The sequence below is a fragment of the Rhyacophila brunnea genome, unplaced genomic scaffold, assembly GCF_057557595.1.
Source record: "Rhyacophila brunnea isolate RB1 unplaced genomic scaffold, BYU_Rbru_1.0 scaffold_3, whole genome shotgun sequence".
Classification (NCBI taxonomy): Eukaryota; Metazoa; Arthropoda; class Insecta; order Trichoptera; family Rhyacophilidae; genus Rhyacophila; species Rhyacophila brunnea.
In genome coordinates, this window is record NW_028232965.1 from 43,064,409 (window position 1) to 43,089,452 (window position 25,044).

At 29.5% G+C, this 25,044-nt stretch overlaps 1 protein-coding gene across 1 annotated transcript in view; it reads right to left on the bottom strand.

The window, feature by feature from the left end:
- LOC147068393 (uncharacterized) overlaps nucleotides 1–24,521 on the bottom strand; it is a 110,454-nt gene extending 85,933 nt beyond the window's left edge. The window contains exon 1 of the mRNA XM_085953428.1: nucleotides 23,432–24,521. The gene's annotated coding sequence lies outside the window, so the exon portion shown is untranslated. The remainder of the gene's footprint in view (nucleotides 1–23,431) is intronic.
- Nucleotides 24,522–25,044: the final 523 nt, after the last annotated feature.

Genomic DNA, 25,044 nt, shown 5'->3' on the forward strand with positions numbered 1-25,044 from the left:
AACCTTTCCGTGAATACAACTGGGTTAAAACCACAGATTAATAAATTAAATTTTGATAGGCTCTACTCAAATATTTACACTACATTTTGACGCAGGGTTTTGAATGTGTGAGTGTCCTACAAAAATGATCCACAAATTATAAACGTGCAATGGTATCTGTTGAAACCTTCAAATACACCAATATTGAATGAGCGTCAGTACATAAACCGAGAACAGTTGTCAGAACGAAAAACAAGCGTATTCTTGACACGTGTTTATGTTTATCCTATATTCTTCTACGCTCGAAATCGGAAATACAAAGTTGGTGATATAAATTTAAAACGATATAGAAAATATGAATATTTATTTCACCAATAGGAAAATATTGTGATTTAATATTCAGTTTGAGGTCATTTTATTTTGTTATTTTGATTGTTAACTGTTAAATTATATTCTGTTTGTCAAAGTATTTTTTAATAATATTTGCAATAGTAGTGTCAAGAAATGACGATTATGGTAATTGATTTACAAATTACATATTTATTATACTATAAATTATGAATTTTAAGAAAAAATATCTAAATAATAAAAGTGTTAGTGTTTTTCCATTAAGTATGTACAATTAACTCCTAGACACTAGTTTGTAAGTATTGATTAGGTGCAGTTAGTTGTATTTAAAAAAATAGCACATTTGGTGGTTTGAGGATTGATATTTAGAATGTTAAAAATTATCACTTCAAAAACAAGAGATATCGTAAAAATTCGTTGATTCAAAAATAACTATAAATTAAGACAAAGGTAAAAATTAATGATACAAATATAAAAATATAATGCGTTCGGGGGTGCTATATAATTAGCAAATGTGGTTGAATTAATAAAAAATCGGTGTGTGTACTTATGTACGCGCGTTATACTTCTTTGGCGTAACAAAAACAAAACTTGTGATTAACTAAATTCTTTGACAAGATCTTAATTATATTGTTAAATTACACACCCAAGAAAAAGGACCACTTACTGGAACGCAGTTGGTTTATTTATATACACTTTAACTTATATTACTAAATTATATAATTATTTATCGTTGTTTTTATTTTTAAAGTAACAACTGCCACAATGACGTATAATAGTTTGTTTACGCAAGTAATTGCAAAAGGCCGACAATAATAAATTTGCTGCCTAGGCAACGGAACAATTCTAAACTACAATATTATACTGTATAATCGTCACGATTGTACTGATATTGATTGATACTGTGGCGTAATGGTAGTGCGTTCGTTTGATAACCAAACAATTGGTGGTTAGAATCCATTCGAGTGCGTTTATTTTAGTGTGAAAAAATTAATTATGTGTGACATGTCACACGCCAAAAATACACTCTGATCTAATTTTACAAACGCGCCTAGAGAATTATAACATCAAAAATATTATTTTAAAAACGTTTGTAGGTACCTACCTACTTAAGTATTATTATTTCAAATGTTTTCTTTTATGCTTTTTGGCATTTTAAATTTAATATTACATACATAATCATAGATGATAATAATATGCACTTTTGACAAATTATTTAGAAGAATACTAAAGCAACAGCTTTTTTTTCTTTAAAGAAAAACGATAATCAATCTTAAGGTTTTTTTGTTGTTGTACGATCTTTTCACACACAAAGCTACGGGTAAACATTTTATCATTAAGAATCCATTATGGCCATTCCTCGGAGAGAAACCTCGACCATAGAGAATTCACATGCGAGCCCAGAGACGAAGATTAAACTTTTATTGGGCGTTAATGCATATAAAATTAATGGAAAAAAGACCAACGCTAAAAAGCCCATCTTCAATCATTATTACCACCTTACGAATCTGAACTTGACGAGAACACCAAAAGGATATTATTTCAGATTTAACAATAAGACGTAAATAAATAATCGAATATTTTTTCAACAAGTATAATTTTTATATTCCCACCCTGTACTTATGATCTTGCCGAATTCAGCTTTGTTCAAATTTGAATTAGATTTATAAACCTTTTAATATTCAGGAAAATATTTTAATTTTATCGAAAAGAAATCATTTTCACTCAAAATTACACACCTATGAATAATCGTATTACGGCCCAAAATTTAGACATTTAAAATTAAGTATTGAATATTTTGCTTCGATAAAAATATTTATGTAGGTACCTACATACTTACATACTTTTTAATTTAATTTCTTAAGTTAGATTAAAAAAACTGAATTCTATGAGTACAAATCTGCTCTATAATAAAAAAGGTACGAATATTCGCAATATATTATTCTAAATAGGGTGGTCCAGTACATGGATATCGTCGATCTACTTTTCAAGATAATATAACATAAGCATTGCATTATAGTCGTTTATTTTGCGCTGTTATGAAGGTCGGGGTTTCAAAGGCGGCCAGAAGTCGAGCTCCTGGTAGATAGCCGGGTCTACGTAGGTGGCTAGAGGGTCCCTATTATATATATATACAAGATTTTTATAATGTGTGATTATTTATATTTTCAATTCAATAATATGCTTTATATTTTAAGTAGCAACATCGGCATACAGAAAGGGTCTTTTATGTCTGTAAATTTTTGGTAGAATGCTTTAATGTTCCTACCATTTTTTTTAAATATAGATAAGTACCTACTTTTACCAAGTATATACTTTTTTTGTTGCTTATTTACTAAAAATATTATAAACTATTAATTAATGTTCAATGACCTCATATAAGAAAAAGTATATATTATATATTACCTTATGTAAAACTAGACGGATAAATGTTATTCAAAAATTTCATATTAATTAGTATTTATTACTCATAGCCTCTCAGGTAGGTATTTTATGAGGGTTTATACTTCACAGTCTAGTGTTAAAAGCCTTACAGATTCGAAGCGAGATGCGGTGAGAACATGCCCGGTACAAACATTCTTGGAATTCACTAATTGTCAGTTGGTTCGCTTTATATTTTTTTCACGTATGTAAAAAAAAACTTGAACGTACGTGCAATGTAATAGCATTTTCGTGAGATTATTAATCATAAATTAATGATAGTATTTGCGCCGAGATACGATGACGAACTTGCAAGCTGATTTAAATTAAAATCAAGTCTGAAATAATTTGACGACTCGTGTGGATATTATAATATATTATATACCAACAAAAAGTGTTCTCTATAAGAAAATAGATAAGTAAGAATGTATTTATAAACACTGAAATAAAACTAATTAGTGCAAAAAAGTAGAGAAGGAATTGACTTAAAACATATTTAGATTTCTCTTAATCTTACTAGGTAGTAGGTTAGATTATTAAAAAATAATGCAAAGTTCTAAATAATATTAATACAAATAAAACAGTGAAAAATTTTAAGTATATTATTTAATTTATTCGTTTGGTAGTGAATTGTAAACGATAAGAGATGGAAAACGAAAAATCACGTCTATACAAATTTAAATTTAGTAATTTTTATATTTTTAGTATTACTTTTACTGTATGTGTTAGCTACCTAGTGCTAAAAACGCGAGAATTTCAACATATCTATTCGAATGTCCTATTAATTGGGTATATTTATACTTGAGCTCAGTGGGTCATTGCTTTGGTTTGAAGTAAAAATAATCGCTTGACAAATCTACTCATGCAGTGGTACATATCGTTCAAAAAGTACAACTAGGTCTGAATGATGCAGAATGTTTGAATTATGCGGAAGTATCTACACAAAAATGAAATTTAAAGGATCAATATAAATGGAATCAGCTTGAAGAGATCTTCAGTAACTTGATCTAGGTCCTTGGCTGGTATTGCATATAGTTTTAAAATAATTAATTTATATTATGCAATATTTTACGAAACAATCGTTTTTCCGCCAGATGTACTTATATATCCAGAAGATTGTTTAAATGATCGTACAGTATGTCACGCGAAAATAAAATAGTAAATATATTATTATATAAATAATTATTACAGAAATGTTCTCTAAATTTGATGGTTGATATGAGAAGATCGAAATTGAGTAATTTGATCGTCTCTCACGTGAAAACAAAATTAATATAAATAATGACCCTTTCTTACAACTTGAAATTCGACATCGTTGTAAAGTTGGATGAGTTTGTTTATATATATTATGCATGTACATACATATAATATATATTGTGAGATAGCTAAATCGAAATCTCAGTGCTTCGTTTCGAGTGTGGCATAATTACAAATTAGTAACGTGGATTTGCCACGGCAGGAATCTCATTGTGCGGGTAAATTTGACTCAGATAATACGGTCAGGCCGAAGTAATCTGTTCTAGAGTGAAAAACACTTTTTCATTTCGTGTACCGTTTTGTTGTACAAGAATTTCTGTTGGGAAGAGATCGACTAATAATCTAATGATTCGCCTGGGAATGATTAAATAAAAAAGCTTATTGACAAAGGGTGCTTTATGAATAATTCGATTTTACGTCAACAATATTTAACTATCAAATAAGTAATCGTTATGAAGAGTTCTAAAAGTCCAACCCCGTAATGAAAAAAAATCGTAGCTATATTATATTAAGTTGAACGTAATTTTTAATACGAAAAAGCTTTAGCAGGTGAAATTTTTAAAACGATAATAAAACAATCATATGTTTTGCTTCTCAACATCCTGAATCAATGACTATTAATTATTAAAATATAAATTTTCATTATTGTATTCGTATATTAATTGATATATAATATATGAAGGTAAAAAATACTTAATCCATCAATATATTTTGAGATGAAAACATTAATTAAACCTAATACAATTTTCAAATTTTGTTTGTTTAATATTGCTTTGAAGACTTTAATCTATTCATGAGATATTAAAATGTGCGATTAGAAATTTGAAATTGGTACCTACTATAAATTTGAAAAAGTAACTTTATTCATTTAGTGAAATAATAAAATATTTATAAGCTAAAAAATGTGCATAGTCATGTATATACTGTTTTGTTATTGACACTTTAATTCACCTAACCCTGGGGTCGGCAGTTTGTCAACTGAGAAGAGCCTTATTGTCAAGGAAACATGATAATAAAGGTACCAAAGAGCCGCATATATGTAACATACATAATATGTATATGGATTTTTAAGGGGAAAAAGTTCAAGATATTTTATTTAAAAAAAATAATTAGAACGGCGTTCATGCATTGCTTTCGATAGCTTTGCTATATCTGGCAAAAAGCTACTTATTTTTATTGGAATACATGATTGTAAATTTTCATCCGTTATTCTGCTTCTAAGTTTGTTTTTTATTTGGTTCATAGATGAGAATGTTTGGAGTATATGTTTGAAGAGCCGCAAACGTCTATGCAAAGAGATGCTTCTGCCGACCCCTGACCTAACCTAACCTAACCACTCATTATCATTACAGGGCTAAAAATATTTTTCTCTGTAAAATGCCTCCAAATATATGAGTGGTATTTATCAAGAGTGGAATAAAATTGTTAATACAATTATTGTACCTACTACTGTTGAGTTTTAGAATAGACCACACTAAACCTTGTGATTATCCTATTACCAAAAATGTTTACATTTCTACGTGTTTTTTCGCAAGATTTTACTAATTCTTGCGGAGCCCTTGGTACGGCTTGTGGAACCCCGGTAGGGAAGCATCTCTTTAGGTATTGGGAAATAAAGTTGCAAGTTTTAGCTTATTTTTTTTTTTTTTTTTAAAGTAGAACAAGTATTAGGAAAAACGTTTATTAATAAATGATAATAAGATAAATTTAAACAAATCTTTAAATATATTTACCAAATTTGTAATTTTCGAAAATGGAACACTATTTACGAAACGATTTGTTATTAACAAAAATATGCTGAAGAAATTACTGAAAGGAAAACAGATTTATTTAGTTATATGGTAACAGTTCTGCTTCTGATGTTGATATTTTAATATCGGGTAGCTATGTTAGTTGAAAGTTATGACTCCATAATATAGCAGTCGTATACATAGGTAGTCGGTTGTAGGCTGTGTTTAGTGAATGCTTATATTTACATAGTGATAAGGCATTTAGCGCGGGCGCAAGCTGCTATGCTAATGCATCCAAAGGTAGTAAGTAGGTACTAGGTACCAACTACTGGGACTGCTAGATGTATGAAACGTGATGTAGTAGGTAAGGTTCACGAACAGTTTTAAGGGGGAAAGGCATGCCAGCAGAGAACCTAGCGGAAAAATACGAAGTTTGCAATTTGAGATTTTTTTTTTTGATACTTTACAATTTCAACTGTATTAATTAATAAATATGTATATGAAAACATTAAAAAGATTTTTTTTATATTCAAAGATAAACCAACAATTGTAAAAAATGTAATAAAATGAGAATTCATTGCAGGGTCATATCTTATTATTACATTATATATTATGGTCATATTTATTATTAACATTTAGTTTATTAAGTTTTCAATTTTTGACCGTTTAGATTATTGACTTATTCATCGTTTTAATATTTTTAATATTTATTTAAAAAAAAACATCGATTTTTATCATCATTTTACACGAAACACGATGGATGCGTATCCGAAGAATTGACCACCGTAGATAATTGCACGCGAGGAAAAATTGTCAAGATTCTTCAAGAAACTATTACACACTCACTGACTGACATATTCAATTAGAATATTTATCATCATGTCAGTAAAAACAATAATTATATTTTATAACAAATTATGTTTGGAATATCTCTTTCAGTGTTGTGATAAAAAATTAAAATAATACCTATTATAAGCTTTATAAATGGATTTTCCTTTTGATACATTCTTGCATAATGCAGTACCTATCTACAAAGTAAACACAGAATTAGTTTAAAATACTGATTTTTTGTCTACACAGTCACACTATTCTAACATGTCCCCAAATTGCAAGCTTCTCTATAACTCTCTGTTATAATAAATTGTGTGTGGTGATTCGTTTTACTTTGATTTATAAAATTATTATTATCCTTAAAAAAATAACGGAAATTTTGGGATATTTTTATAAATTTAATAAAAAGTTATAAATTAAGTATTATCAAAATACAATAGAGATGTAAATATGTTGCAAACTTTATTCCTATATATTACATAAAAACTTGAAGATGTATAATTAATTCTGACATTTCATATATATTAAAATTATTAGATAGCTACTTAAGTTAATATACAATATTCTCTAGGCTTTACGGTGGACATATGAACCCTTTACTTGGAGGTATTTTTATTAAATATTTACGTATACATACTTAATGTGGATATGTTTTTAAAGATGTGTTTAATTAGTACATGTACTTAATTAGGGTATTCATAACAACTGTAATTGCACAATAATAATAATATGTATTAAGTGAAAACCAAAGAAAATTGATAACTCTGCACTCACCCTTCGTAAATTTTCATCTACAGCAAGAGAAGTTGTAAGTTTAACTACATTCGTAAGTCGTTTACTGTGCTTCTAAAAATTAGAAAGAACTTTCTGAAAGCTCTTTCACAGTATAAGCTTTTGTGGTATTTGTGTGAACTTGATCATATTATTTGTCAAGAATTCTTCTGCGTACGCATATAATATGTAATTTATTATGAAAATATAGCACATTTATCTATATATATATATATACCTCCTGGTTTTGATGTCGAACAAAAAAATATTATAATGTGTAAGTTTTTAAATTGTTTTCGAGAAATGTAATTTAATGAAGATTTACCAAATAATAATTGTACCTACGAAATAATTTTTATTTATTAAGTAGTTTAATTTGCAATAATTATAATAAAAGTCGAAAAGAATAAACGCAACTGCTACAGGCCTCATACTTAATTACGATAATTTAAACTAGAAGGTTCGACGTGAAATGCTTATCAAATTGCGTTATTATTGACTGTCGGGTTTTGTGTTTTAAATCAAGGAATGTTAATTACCTTAATTACTAACCGACGCCCAGTTTTCGCCAAATATTTAGTTATTACGTCTATTTGAACTTGCTAACAATTTTTATTAAACCATTTCTTTTATTTAACTAAAAATCACAAAATTTGAAAATATAACATTCCATTGAAATAAATAATGTGATATTCTATTGTACTCTACCGGGTGTTGTAATAATGACAGTTTGAGAATAACTGGTATAGACTGTAGACACCTACGCGTCGTCATATACTTGGTAGGCTGACTGCTGCAAGTCGACAGGGATCAAGCTGACGACGCGTTGCAGATAAACAACCAGGGTTAGGTGTACATTGTACAATGTACATGATGGATAGTATACCACACAAAACCGTAGTAATATTATATAACCTATGTTTATCTTATGGTTTATAATATTTTTTATTATAATCAATAGTAACATGTATCGCTTTATCGTGTATCGGTTAGGGCTGGAAAAAAATCAGTTAATTGGAAATTTAACCAAACAAATTCCTGAACTGTGAAGCTTAAATGGTAATTAGGTGCAATACGAAATTTTAAAAAGTTTTGAAAATTAAATATAGTTTTTTTAATATGGAATGTAGGTTATTATTAATATTGAATTTTCATAGTGAATTCTTAAACTCTATATTATTTCTACGGGTATATTTGGCGTAAAAATAGTATTAGTTTACTATTTACATTTTATATTGAGTACGTACATATACTATTATCATTATTGTACGGATAGCAATATTGCTGTAAACATATACCTACTTATTAAAATAAAAATATTAGATTCGACTATGCTTCAATAAATATGATTAGAAGTAGGTTCCTACAGATACAGGCTACTTTGTTTGTTTTGTAAAATATTAATATACATATTATATACTTATCTATTTTTTTTTAAAATTAATATCATAGAAAGGATGGGTATATTCTATTAAATGTGTTATTTTATTTTTAAATAGTGATAACCCCGCAACTTCATTTGCGTGAAATACGAAAATAAAACGTCGACATATATACCAACGCAATGAAGAAATATACTGATTCGTTTTACCTATTAGTAAAATTGTTATACATATTTTTACCGGCGTCTCAGCTCATGTTGTTGACAATTATTGACACGGAATTTGTTCGATTTCTAGGCGCGCGTTTCTCGATCCATGTTTCACTTCGTATTGTTGCAAGTGCGTTATTTTCGAGAAGTATTTTTTTGTGATATCGAGAAGCAAGATACAAGTCCACTTAAAGTCAAAAAAGTCGGTACGAAAAATGTTGTCTATAAACTGTGGAAAAATCATTATGTTCAATAGCCTACGATGGCCGAACGGCTTATGCGTCGGCTTATATTGTCATTGATCCCGGAATCAGAGTATGGACCTAATAGTTTGAGCAAGTATCTAACATCCATTTCTCGTAAAAACAAAAATAAATGTTAATATAAACCTCCACAATGTGGATGCACATATCTTATTAGGTTCAAAAAAAAGTATTCGAGTCATACAGAAAGACACTTCAATTTATTATTAGTAGCTTTACCTATATTGAAAACTAGTAGAGATATTAAAATATAAATGCTGTCGATCACAATGTAGTTGAATATAATGTAAACTTTATGCATCTAGAATTCTATCAGAAAAGTTACAATCAGTATACCTATTGGTTGTTCACTTTGATTAAACATTTTAAATAATAAATATTGTTGGTTAGTTGTATACGATAAACTACTATACAACATACTATTATAGCTATATGTTTAAATTTGTAAGTAAAACTCGACAACGCCGCATTCGATCTAGCCCACAGCGGTGGCGATGTGTAAAAAACACGAAAGATGATTGATAAATTATCAAGTAAATAATAAATACACTTATTTCTTAGTATTAACAGAGCGTACGATTATAAAAGATAAAGAAATGTGTGATATAAGTCTGATAATATGTGATTATTTTTTTCCGAAAGCAGAATATAAAAAAATAAAATGTTTGACAGAATAGTTTTATAGATCGCTCATTGTAAATTGAGGTGTTTTTTCGTATGAAAAGAAGCAATCCGAATTCAATTTAACATCCCACCACAAGAACATTCGGCCTCTTACACCTGCCATACTATATCGAGAGAGAAAAGAACACCTTAACTCATTTCAATGAGAAGAAAAGAGATACATCACAAAAAGTCCCGGCAAGAAAGAGACTCGAGACTGTTTTATATTCAATGCATAAAAAAGAGACGCAACACTAAGAGGAAAAGAGGCTGTTTTGTTTTGAGAGTAAACGAGATATCGATATCATTCGGGAGGAAAAGAGTGAAAATACAAAATGACAGAACGGTCTTTGTATAAGAGATAGCGGTTAAATTGGTCTTAAAACAATTTCGATATCGGATGTTAAATTTAATATATGTAAAGTATATCATTGCATTAATAGGTTGTATCATGTATCTAGTAGTTAAGTTATTCAGTTATAAATGTAACCTAATAGGCTGGATATCAAATTTAAAGCTGGTTACATAGTTTGGTACATTTTTGGTATACTTATTGAGGTATTTAAAAGTAATAAGAGAACGTTTTCACCTGTATTTATAAATACATAACACAATAAAAGTGATTGGCACTAGAGGCACTAAACGACCACAAAGTCTCCCTAAAACTAGCTGGATCAACGCGGTGATAAATAACTATAGACCAAAAAAGTGGAAGCACCTAGAGGAGGTCTTTATTTAGTAGTGAATCAACCTGAATCGATTATAATGACAATGATACTAAATATTTAAAAACAGCGAAAACGTATAGATAAGTACCTATATGAAATATTAAGTAAATAATATGTTTAAAAATAGGTAGATTTATTTTCGCATTACGTATGATGGTAAAATATGACGTGTAATATTGAATTTGTAAACAATAAAATATCTTTCTAATTGGGTGATCTATATCCAAGTACTATATATTAAATTTTAGTTTAAAAATATAAATAAGTGCGTTTATTAGTTAAATGATTATTAATAATAATTGTAGAAAATGTGATATATGAAGTGTACTCAATATTACATTTATATCTCTCTATACCTAGTTCATATTCCTCAGCGGCTTTTCGAAAGAAGTAGGCTGTGGAGATATGAGAAAAAAACTATACTTGTCAGATATACTTACGGGCAACAAGAAGATAATCCGATATTACTACTGACGAATAGGTACACACTAATGACAATGACACACTAAATCGATGAAATCTCAATAGCTCACTAACGATATAAAACTGAACGATGAGTTTAAATTATGGATTTTTTAAAATCATCTTACGTATTTATTATTTGCTTAAAACGACAGACATCGACAATAAACATATTTCTAAAGAGTGTAGGGCCTACAGTAAGCGTATTCTGTAGCGCTTATAGATTAGGTTCAAATTTACAGACATGCTTGATGTTATGTGTCGTCATAGCGATATAAAATGTAGTTTGGATTCTGTCGATTGGAATCCGAAACTAATTCAGTTGAAAATAGATGGCGCTTATGGCCACTTATTTTTTATTCTAAATTCTGACGATAGATGACTCTCAATTGTTTTATATTTTGCATACTTACATATTTTTTTATTTACTTACCTACCAATTTTAATATAAATTAAATACTTGAAGATATATTATTTATCTTAGAAGGTAGGCTTTAAATAATCGCCTAGTATGGAGCCTTCGCCACTGATATTCCTACTCTATAGTATGTAAGTGTATATTATAAGTATTATTTACATATTATTGTAAATTTGTCTACTGAAAATATTACTCTCTAGAATTCTCCGTGAAGAATGTAGATATAAGATGTTTATTAAAACTATTAGGTAAACGGAAGAGAATTAAAATTAAGTTTCATCATGAGAGCGCTATCAAAAATCTCTCGGTAAAGATTACATTTTGTCACACCCACTGTGTTTGTTGTCATAAAATAGAACCAAGACACAGTCACACCTTGAATATTTTTTGAATAATGTTTTTTTAATAATTAAAGTAATTTTTTACTTCTGCATACAATGAATTACAATGACTTCCCTCGCAGGTGTATTATATAAAATAGTAATGTACTCTTATCATCATCATCATCAGCCGGGGTCAATCCACTGCTGGATGAAGGTCTCCCCAAGCTTCTTCCAACTCTCTCGATCCTGTGTCGTTCGCTGCCACGTATTTCCGCCGAACTTTACCAGTTTGTCAATCCAGCGGCTTTTAGGGCGACCCTGTGGCCGTTTTGTGCCCCTTGGGTACCACTGGATGACGGCATTTGTCCAGCGGCCGTCCTTTTGGCGAGCAATGTGCCCCGCCCATCTCCATTTCAGCTGTTTGGCAACGTCTTTTACATCGCGTACACCTGTCTGCTTCCTAACCCATTCGTTTCTCTTACGGTCCTTTCGCGTGATGCCCAACATATACCTCTCCATGCCTCGCTGTGCGACTCTTAGCCTTTGGACATCTCTGGTGTTGAGGGTCCACGTCTCGCAGCCATACGTGAGCACGGGTAGCACACATTGGTGAAAACCCTACGCTTAAGACACAATGGTAGGTCATTTTTGAAGATACTATTCAGACGTCCGAAAGCACTCCATCCCAGCTTTGTTCTTCGAGCAATTTCATCGTGCATGCTTCCGTCTATCTGTACTATCTGTATGTACTCTTATATGCATTTTAAATATTAATCTGTTTTTATTGATTTTTTATATGGTACTCCCTACTTTAATTATAGTTTGTCAATTTATGGCTACGGCCGTATGTTGTAGCTTAACCACTAGGGAATGACAAAAGAAATGGCGTATTTCAAAAAAACACTACCTTATTCTTAGGTCAATAATTATTATAAAGCAATCACTATTCATAAGATGTTTATCACACTTGAATGGTCAAAGACATAACTTATAATAAGTATTTTTAGAATTATCTTCAAATGTGTTAATCTTGCCGATTTTTTTAATAATAAAATGCCTAATTCTTGTCAAATTTGGGATCACAGAGATTATAAATATAATTTTTTATCGTGAATATTTTACAAAAATTATCTCGTAATAAATTATACTAATGGTTTTATAAATGCGTTTAAAAATTAATAAATGTAAAAAATCTTAACACCACTGCACAGATATGTACCGAAATATGACTATATTCTAAAACATTAGAGCGAGAGGTTTAAAAGAATACTATTTTATGTAACAAAAATACTTTATGCAGTCATCAAATGTTTAAAATAACTATAAAGGATAATAAGACTTCAAAATTATATAATTAGATTATCTACAACGTTTAAGGAGTGTCCAGGATCATGGTTTGAAAATACAATAAAAACTCAATTTTGACCTTCGACGAACATGTCCCCCCTTTATTGAGGTAAATATTACCTATACTTAAATTGATTGTTTTATCACTAACTGTAACAATATATTCTATTTCAACAACGAAGCCTTCTCTGAATGTATTAAGTTACCGAAGTATTGAAAGCTGCGATTTAAAATTAAATGATATAATACAATTGGTTAAACGTACCTACTATTTTTGATATTGGTAGGTAATTTAGTAATATATAATAAATTGTAATGTAAAAAATATAAATGACTATTTACCATTCAATACATATTAATATGCATTGATTTAAAGCTAATATTATTGTAACCTTCAAATATTATGGATAATTATTATTACAAATCCTTTAAAACTAAGAATGGATATTAATCATTATTTATTAGATTCAAAGGTACAGTTCGGTTATGACGAATACAGCGAAAAAATTCTTTTTAAAATACCCGATTTACTGGATTATTTGTTAGTTTGGGTTAGTTTAGGTTAGGTTAGGTTGGGTTAGGTAAGGTTGGGTTAGGTTAGGCTAAGTTTGGTTAGGTTAACCTAACAAATAATCCAGTATATTGGCTATTTTCAAAATGTGTTTGCCGCTGTATTTCTCATAACTGTAACTGTAACATAAATGTAAAATCCATGATGATGTCGATATTTATATACGCGTGTATTATGTATTCGCACATTTTGTAAAAGTATAGCTACTAATTGTAGCGATTGTAGCCAATACTGAAAAAGGCAAGTTTGCATATTGAAATCGGCCTTTCAAATATATTATAATTGGACAGTTTTCATACCGAAAACAGTTAATTTGACATAAATAACTTTTACTTCTTATTATTCATATGTAATATTCGGTTACTAACCTGAAAAAAAATGTCTTTTATAGTGTTAACTGTAAAATCATGGTGGGACTGCATTGTATTATTTGATTAATTATTTGTAATTAAATAAAACACAATTTTATAGTACTTATTAAAGTGTACTTTTTAATAAAATTTAGTACCGGTTTCGTCCTCTTCAAGGGGACATTATCAACTCCCTTGATAATGTCCCCTTGAAGAGGACGAAACCGGTACAAAATGTAATTAAAAAGTGGAATAAGTACCTACTATAAAATTAAGTTTTATTTAATTACAAATAATTAATCAAATAATACTAACAATAAAATATAAAAAAAAAGAAAAATAACATGTCTGTTAATCCTTTTCAACGAAAGCAACATAAAATAATACATATAATAGGTAGGTATACGTTCTTTATAATACGTTAGATTCGTCCATTTAAATGTCCAAAATAGCCCTTAGGTACAAAGTGCACTTAATTACTATCACAATTAATTATGTATATAAAATTGTGTAATAATAATATAAGCGATCCCGGTCCCAAGGATTATTAAAGTATGTGGAATAAGTTTTATACATTATGTTTTATTTTAATTAATAATATAATTTCTTTCTAATAAGAGTTGATAGTTAACACCACTGAAGAAAATAAAACTGTATAGTTTAATTTAATTTACATTATCATTTGTTAAAAGAATTCTATCACGTACATGCCAGTTATGTTATTTATAATTTAATTTTTTAATGCAAGTTATTAATAAATAAAACACATTTATATTGAAGTTTATACAGAATTTAATAAGACATTTTCCTTTGCAGCATGAAAAAGTAAAACAGCAAAGCCGCTGATATTCGTGGGATACATAGTAGCGAAAATATAGACAATAAGCTTCGTGAGTAATTTTCTATAAGGCTGGCTTTTTAAATCAGATAACTTAATTGGCGTAATACCTGCCAGAACTAACTTTGTACCAATTATACTGAACATAAGAATCGTACCTCAAGTTCAAGAACCCTAAGCCAGTTAACTGAACTACTAATAATACTGACTGTAAGCGCAATAAAGGTACTCGTTTGTATGATTTATAACGTTGCTTATATTATATCAACCAGTTTTGATTGTCAAGCATTTATCAATGCAATACTGTTATGATCTTGTAAATAGATAATATATTTTGTAATTGAATTTATATATATTGGTACCAACTAAAAAAATCGAAGCTTGTTGGTACATATTGTCAGAATAAGATAAAATTATAATATCGCAATGCTATATTATAGTATACTTACTTATACGTATAAAGATTTTATACTTTATTTATAAGTATTTTGTCAAAGTTTTATATTAAAAAAATCTAATGGTGATTTCAGAATGTATGTAATATGTTAATATTCTATTGGTATGTTGAAATATGGTGGCATAAACGATTATGTGACTAGTTTCGTTGTTTATTAAATTTATATAGTTTGTATAACGAAGTTATTATTACTTATTGATAAATTTAAAACAATTAATTTTATTTAAATGTAACTCTACTGAATAAATTTTAACTCAAAATTCAAACGGAATCACTTGGAACTAATTTAATCTTTCTCTTAAAGTAACCTTATAAAAGATTTATTTCTTAATAGAATAAGGTTTGTATAATTTTTTTTGTGTACTTAGGTATAATCTAAATGTAGTGTACTCGATCCTCATATAATAAAAATTAATATAAGTATTGGAAATTATTGAGTTTAGTTAGGGGACTATTCGACATATTATGTGAGTGTGGTGATTATATGTTTTTTCTTATCTTTACAATACCTACAGTAAAATAATGTATATCGCTGCTGCTTATATATATATATATATCATCACACTACTTCACTTCATAATGAGGGCCATAAAAACTACGCATGTACATTACTATTCTCCATTTTGTTATTTTATATTTTTAAGGCATTATCACTGAGCTGTTAAAACCTACGATCTGACAAAATTGTGATTTAACAGAACAGACAAAAATAGCTTTATAACCCCAAAACTGAAGAAAGGTTTTAAATAACTGAATAATTAAATAACAGGCAATGGGATAAACAGAGTTGCTCTGTCCTGCTAAGTAAAAAGACAGTGTTTTTGGTTTTGGTGAAATGAGAGCCCAAGTTATAAACTATTTCATTTCAGTAAACCAAAAACACTGTTTTTTTTACTTAGCAGAGCAGTTTTTGAGACCGACAAGCTTACCGTGAGGCTCTACGGCAACGCGGCAGCTATGCAGTAGAGCCTCACGTTAAACTTGTCGGTCTCTAACATCGAGTGTTTATAATTACTTCGATGTGATGTCTACGAAAATTAGAGGAATTACAGTTTTATTAAAATGATACAATATGTTACATTGTAGGTTTTCAGGGAATATTGGATTAGTTAAATCCTTTAACTGTTTCATGGAGGTTACTATAATATTGATTATTTAATAATTTTAGTAGTATGTATAAATATTTTGAGGACTTTGTTAAGCTATGCGATCTGATATAAACGAACATAAAATAAATAAAATATTTTGATAAAATTTCGCATCGGAGGTTTTATCACCTCAACCACGATATAAAAATTAAGATATAACGAGTAACTAAACTCATAAAAAGTAACCCTTTCTTCTCATAGAATTTAAACAACTCAAGAGAAATGTATTCTGTATTAATTTAAAAGATACACATCTGTATTTTTTCTAATTAAAAATCACTTAACTGTGTAAATAATATAAAGTGAGCTCCGATATAATTGCATTTTTTTAGTTTAAACGTAGTAATTAAATTATAAGCAACTATTTATTTATGTATTAACATTACACAAACCGTAATGTAATTAAAAATGTTACGTTAAAACGATACAATACGATATTTTATGCAATTTAAAACTGCCTACGAGAAATCTTAGTGTATCTATTCAGTTTTAACGGGTTTCTTTTAATTTAAATAAGTATTGTATGTAATATATTATTCTGCTCTCGATTAAATTACTTCTATACGAAATAAAAGTGCGTAGGAGATTGCTACTTTGCGAGGACTCCAACACAAAGATTTAAATTGAGCAATAAAAAAATATTTGTATCACCTGCTGAGCGAAATCGAAATGGTCGTAGGTAGATTTGATTGATATTAGAATGAAAAAGATCGGTGTATTTTTTAATTAGTAACACCTTCTTTGTAGTATTGTATCAATTTAGTATCAAAGAACATGCCGTGTTTTTTTTATGTATTTATATGATGGTGTAAAACTTTATTGTATGACTTTATTTATTAATATGGCATGCTCAACAGTATTTACTAATGTTGATAGAAAATATAGATACTTATTTATATATTATAACTTTATGTAATAATATATTTTTATGTTTTGAAGATCTTCTCCGAGAAAAAACTGCTGCTTATAGACATATAAAGAGCTTGTATGTAAAACTCGTGGTTGAATATAAATGTCGATCGAATTACAAAATCCATTGTATTTTATACTTGATTAAAGAGTTCTACCAATACTATGTATGCACAGTACAATATTATCCGTCAAAATAGATCATTTGTAAGTAAATTATGCTACCTAACACATGCGAAACATAAATAAACGAAATTTGGGATTGATTTATAGTAATTTGATTATTGGTCAATGAAAACACTTTGGAATTAGTTAGAAGTCTTTTTTTAGTATGGTTTCAAGTTTAATCTTGAAATAAACATTATACAAAATACTGTTTGACAAAGTTAATATTTGACTTACTTAAGTTTTAATGATACTATTTTAACTAAGAAAAAATAGATTGATTAACATTATACACTTCAAACAGTTACCATGATAATGAACTAACATATTTTTCATCAACATCTCAACGTTTGTTACCAGCCAAATATTGTTTTATTAAAATGAGTGATCTAGCAGAACTTATTTTATTAAAAAAAATGTATTACAACCCTTATTCTCAGAGAAAGAAATTCCAGCATGAAACTATGATAGTTGAAAACAATATAGTAGATTGGATTGAACTGAAAAATAGACTCCACCTACATTGCAATAAAGGAGCATATTACAGATTCATGTTCATGTATATAAGAAAAATATGTTGTCTTATTCTGCTAATCTGTCTTCTTAGATATTTAAAAATACAATAATTAAACTGATCTTACCTATTTTAATAGCGTTCATGTCTTTGTTCTATGATGTAGGTCTAACATGTCAACTAGATATCGAAATAACGTGTGTAAGTTTAAGTCAATGTTTGAAAATCATATTATTTATAATAAATATATTTTTTAATTATCAATGTTATCTTGTACATATTATTCATATAATATTATTATGAGAAGAAGATTTTATAGAAAAATTGTTATTGTAGAAAAACAAATGAATGTTTTATAACGTCGTAAAATAAATTTGATGTAATAAAAACGGTCTTTATAGACAATTTTGTACGCAAATGGCGAATAGATTTCCATAATGTATCAAATGTGTATAATATAACTGTCATAGGAATGACAATAAGGAGTTCCAATTATGCAAAGGTGATTTCGGCGTGTCGCTTCTTAATAAGCACTTGTCGAGATTTAACTCAGCATCCGTTTGATTCATGTACCTATCTGTTTTACCATATTGTATTGTCTTTCAAAGTGTGGGACGCATACAGTCTGAAAATAATATTACTGAATACGTTATCCATTTACTCTAATTATTATTAATTATATCTAATCATTTGGCTAACTTCAACAGATATGATTTTAATTCAAATGCTTTATAACAATCATTATTATTCTCATTAAACAAATTAATGAAAATACCTATGTCTCGTAATTCATAAAACTCAAACATTCTAAAATGTTGTGTAATATCGTATATTCAGTATTGTATTTAAAAAAATATTCGCAAGTACAAAAACGTCATAAATAAATTTGGTTAAAACCTGACGCGATGTGCAATCATGTAAGTACTATAATATTACATTGATTAATTACAAAAGCTGGTTGGCCATCTATTATCGTTATTTGATACACCTCGGTGGGTTAATTCACGGTAACTCACACGAAACGGTAGCTTAAAGAATAAGGGCACATATTATATAGAGAGAAAGATATGAATTTTACTACCAATTACAACTACAATTGTTTTTCAAGCATTTTTTATTAAAGGGTTGTTTCTGGGAATTTAAAAAATATTATAAATTTCAATATTATATCACTAATTAAATATTTGTTATTATATTGCATTTGATAACATGTCGATGATAGAGTTTTGATCAATTGACCCAATTTTTCCTGGCAATTAATTTCCTTTTAGCGGTAAATAATAAAAGTAACAGGTACCATAGTATTATGTAACTAAAAGCTTAGAATGAAATTTAGGTAGTAGGTAATTTAAATATTTTAATTTCATTGGCTGTACCTACTTACACATAATCAGAAGTGATGATTTATTAGCGGCGATCTACTGAGCTACAAATCCTACCACGTATTGTAAAATTGAATTATTATACGGTATCAATACTCATAATATTTAAAAAAATATGTCTGTGGGTAAAATTAAATGTAGTTTATCTAACAACCTCGTATATATAATAATGGTAGAATAAGTTGTGATGAAAATGAAAAATATAATTTTTGAGGATTCAGATTAAAAAAAGATTAATATTTTACAGACAATCGACTTTCATATTATTGCATGTAGGTGATGCTATTCAACTTTGAATATTTTTAATAATAATTTGCATACATTGGCTGAATATAAAATAGCTTGAAAAGTTTGGGAACGATTGTCGCATGGCATATTGCAAGTGGGCGGAAAACGGCTTGCGTTGCGAGGGCGGCGATTGTTTTTGGCCTTCCGGTAGGCGGTAATGTTGTATGTAATGATCTCAATACGACCCGATTCAGTTGTTACAATGACCTTACCGCAATGGGTGTTCTTAGTATCGTAAAATAAATGCTATTAAATTTGGATACGATACTTTATGGCCCATTTCTATAATGTTGTTTTTATTGCAGCGGGACTGTAGCCAATGAAAGTGAATTTTGAGTAAGTACTGCATTTCGAATCATAAAGCTCCGCGCATGGGGTCGACTTCAACCTCTACGCCAGAGGTCAGAAATACTGAATGCATTTTACTGTTATCTCCTTCTAATGATTGGGTTCAATTACAAGACAATATTATTTGACTAGTTGTTTTGTGTGGAAAATGTGCAATATTTTAAATTATAGTAGCTACGACAAATAAACTTTATTTAAATTTGTAAAAAAAAATTATAATATTAATAAAAAATAAAGAATGTAGGAAGATCACGTAAAATAAATATTTTTAGTGTTTACAGGAGGACTGAAGACTAGAAAATTGAGTTGTCTAGAATTACTTTGTGATAAAATCAAGGCTTCAAACCGGAACTGAACCTAAAACCGGAAAGATCGTTATTTTTGACCTAACGAAAACCGGAATCGAACAGGAAAAAATTTGGGGTTTTGTGGATTGGTACATGTTCAAACACGCGCGTCAACATGTTCTTACTCCCTACTTCAGCTGTCATTATGTTGTCGTAGGCTCAACACGTCTTACGTCTTGGGTCTTGTCCATTGGTCTCTTGGGTCACTAAAATATGGTCACTCTAAATTTATGGTGGACAATATTTTTTTTAATGTTAAATAAATTAAATAAGTTAAATAAATAAAAATATTTGAAAATAATTAATCACTCAGAGCTGAACCGAAAACCGGAAAACCGTTACTTTTTTCGGAAAGAAAACCGGAATCGAACCGATATATATTTTTTTACCTAAAAAATAACGGTTCGAAGCCCTGGATAAAACATCTCTTCTGCAATCGAGATAGGCATAAATACCCGATGTAGGGCTATTGCGTACTACATTTTATTCGCATTGGTATATGAAGCCGAAAGCTGGGCAAAGGTTGAATGACATCCACCAGAAGTTTAGATGCATTCAAGTTGTGGCTATATAAGCATATAATAAGGATTTTCATGTTACCAATGAGGACATTATTAAAACAAGCCAATAAGCTGAGAGTATTTATAGCTACAATCGAACGTAGCACAGCTGAATATTATATGGGCTACATCTTCCGTAGGTCAAAACCATAAGGGTAGCTAGAAGCAAGTAGAGGTGTAGACATACAAAAGTTCTAGTACTTAGCCCTGAATGTTTAGCGCTGCAAGATGTAGGTGGGCATTTATTATAATTTGGTCGACAATTTTCGATATAAGACGACACCAAGAAAATTCATAAGACGTGTTTATTTAAATATAGCTAATATATAAAAAAAATGGAGAATTTATTGATTTTTCACTATTTCCTCTTACATCTTAGATGGCTATTTTCATTAAGTACTTCAAAGTATATAATATATGTATACAAGGATGAGAGTCACTGACAGCAAAGACAATTGAATAATATTAATTATATCAATTAATATTTTAGCAAAAGTCAATACTAAGTATGTCATTGAAATATAAAAAATACTCGTTTTTGTCTTATTTGTAGGGAGTCGACAAATAGACTTTGGAGAATTATTACAGTAAAAACAATTTATTGCTTCCTCTCTTTGTTTTGCTTAATTAATTATTTTCTGCCAAGAAACAGTAGGTACCTAGGTACTGTCTACCGCTTGCTAGGTTAACATATTCTCGTACTTGTGGTTGTGTGTATTACAGGTAGGTATTTACCGAAAATTTTACTTACAATAAAATTAGTTTTATATTTTTTTGAATGAAAATAAATAGTTTAAAAATGCCATCTTTGAAAAGGCATTTCAGATAAGAGATTTGAGCGATAATAAGAATGTGATTTATTAAATTAGACTGGAAGTTTTTCAGGGTGTTAGTACTTACTACATATGAATACATCAATTAATAATTAAAGGGTATGGGAGTCAGTTATTATGTTTTAAATGATGGCGTACAGCATTGTTATAATAAATTGCATATTGCACATATTATATTATCTGTCTATACAATAATATTATTAAAAGTGCGATTGACTTGTATATAAAAAAACACATGTCTTTACGTTTAAATGTAGCTATAGGAAGTAATTATATGTGTGCGATTCAGAATTTTGAGTGAAGTGAGGTGAAGCTGATAATTGGTTCCTACATGCATGTAAATAATATGCAGTATTGAGGACTATGTCTATTTATATGCAATCAAGGGTAACTACATATGAAACTGTAAGTAAACAATAGTAACCTATTAATATTGTACCTACTTCTAAGTTCTACTACTATATCAAAATTTGGGAGTAAATACTTGTAGTTTAGTATGTATGTTTGAATAAGTAAGAAATTACGATAAAATAATAGTGGAAACAGTATATTGTTGAATTTTGTTTTCTTAACTAAGGAAAGTTCTAGGGGAGGTTTTTGGATTCAAGCAGAAAGTAAAACTGTAAAACATGTCCAATCCACCCTGTCTCTCCTTTATATTAAACTGCTTACGTGAATAGGGCATGTCCATCTTATACCAAACAGACGGGCTCTAAAAATAATCCTCACCACGTTGGAAGACGTTGGTTTTGCTGAATCGATGAAGTGAATGGTAGTGGTTTGGAGCCACTTGGCGTACACGACTTGTGGAGGAATGCTTGGGATCAGGGATATTGAAGAAGAATTGAGGATGTTGAGGATCGAGTTTGGTTGTAGTTCCATCGGAAGGCAAAAAAGATATTGCTGTTAATGTCGAGGTAGGCTGTTGAGATCCGACATAAAAAGTGCACACCACACTTTGTCAGTCATTCGTATTTGTTTTCATTGAACTAAGACATACATTTTTAAAATCAAATTAAGCCCTGCCTAAACCAAGCTGCCCATAATAATAATAGTCAAAAAATATTCATCAATCTTTATACCATTAAATCAAATATAATTTTAGATATTTTATAGATATATCTATTACGGTTTATTAAGGCAACATAAATTTAAAAAAACTAACCAACACCATCTTCAATTTGTACTCTTAATTCAAACTCTTAATGAAAACAAATAATTAGTATGACTGACAGAGTGTACACTATTTTTATCTACGACTATGATCTCCATTATGATGGTTTGATTATGCAGGGTTTAACCTATAATTTATTATTATTGGTTTGACTGACAAGGTCTTGTGTGCACTATTTATGTCGGATCTCTACAGCCTACCTCCACCCTTCGCTCTGGTATATAGGTACTATATATTTATATTAACAGAGATTTGACAATTGAATTTACACAGATTAATACCGTGTAAACTCTTTGAAATTCAATTTAAAGGAGTACAAAGAGAACATTATAAATTTTCCAGAAATATTATTTGAATTGTTTTGTTGGTTTCAATCGTAACTGTAAACATGAACAACAATCGATGTTTTTCTTACCCTTTTAGATATCCAATTTTGCAGAAGTAAATCCAATTGTCGTGTTGAAGCTCTCTAAGCGGGAGATTTTGCGGTTGATTGACACGTGAGCCAAGATACAAATCCCGGCATTGTGCATTCGCGTCAGCAAGCCACTCGACAATGGCGGGAAGCTGTGCTCCCAGCGGAAAAAAGCAACAACAAAAAAACTTCGCGACCTGGGAGTGCGAACGCGCTATGGGCACACAGGTAGGCAAAAGGGTCGTAAAATATTTATGTTCAGGTGAATGCTATTGACAATTAAGGCATACACAATTGTACCGCGAAGTCGCTACCAATTTTTACATAACACGCGCCGTAACACAGTTTATTGTTTCGGTTTTATGAAAACACTTTGGAAAATTTACATTTGTGTAAAATCGGAAAACAGTTTTAAAACGTTTACAGATTAATAAAAACTATAGCATCACTTAGTAACACTCTTCACTTAAAATATTTAAAGTTTTAATTACATAGTTTATTAAAAAAATTATTAGACTTATTTACTTTTTTTAATTTAATTTAAAAATACGTCACAGTACAGTTTTTCACTACAACAGTATTTAACAAACCAGTTAAAAATTACGTCAATATATATATTTTTAAATAAGGTTGTTTGATTATATAGTTTTTATATTAAATAAACTTCGAGTTTTCTTTTTAAAAGTTTCACTGTTCACTTACATACACACATACACTATCTCGAAAGTCACGCAAACAAATTTAATCCAAGTAGCAAGCGGCAGCACAGTTGAATATAAAATAACATGCAAGAAATTACGTATAAAAGTACGCAAACGATATAATTTCACATTGATTTCGTTGTATAAAGCGTTGTTGAATGTTTTTTTAAAGTTGTTATGTTTATCACTTTGTTTTAGGGGGAGTTTTTTCTTGTTATTTTCCGACGCAGTGGCGTGGGTGTCGTTCGCGCAGGCGTACAAGGCACCGTCTGGGACCGGGCTCGCTTCAGACTGAGTTGGAACCAGAAGGCGTACTCTGTTCATTGGTAGTTCGGGCAAGTGCCGCCGTACGGCAGCGGTGCGCTCCCGTCTCGGACATCGGCTCACGCACTGTGCCGGCAAACTGGTTTTTTAAATTTTCATTTTATTTTTTTAGATTCGTCTAGGAATTTTGTATTTGGAGTACGTAATTATTTCTTAATTTGAATCTGGGTATCCGACACTCTCTCACTGCACTGTTAGATATTCAACGACATAAAGCAAATAGTGCCTTCGAGTGGCGTAACAAGAAATAAAGAAAAGGGGGGTGCAGAAGGAAATTATTAAACTTTGCGAAAGAAATAGAAATAGTACACCTCGATTAAAGATATTGTAAATAAACTATCGATCCTATAGAAAAATATGCTACAATTAAATATTTTTTTACTGTAGCTCTTAGCCCAAACTTGTAGATAACATTAAAAAAGTATATTTTGCAAAATTTAACGTATTTTATTGCATATTGAAATATACTTATAAATGCTAGAGAAGATGTTAATCGAAATGGTCAAAACCGGTCCTCATATTTTATTCAATTATGTGGATTATGGGCTTTATAATAATAAATAGTCTTCATCTTAATTACTTAATGTA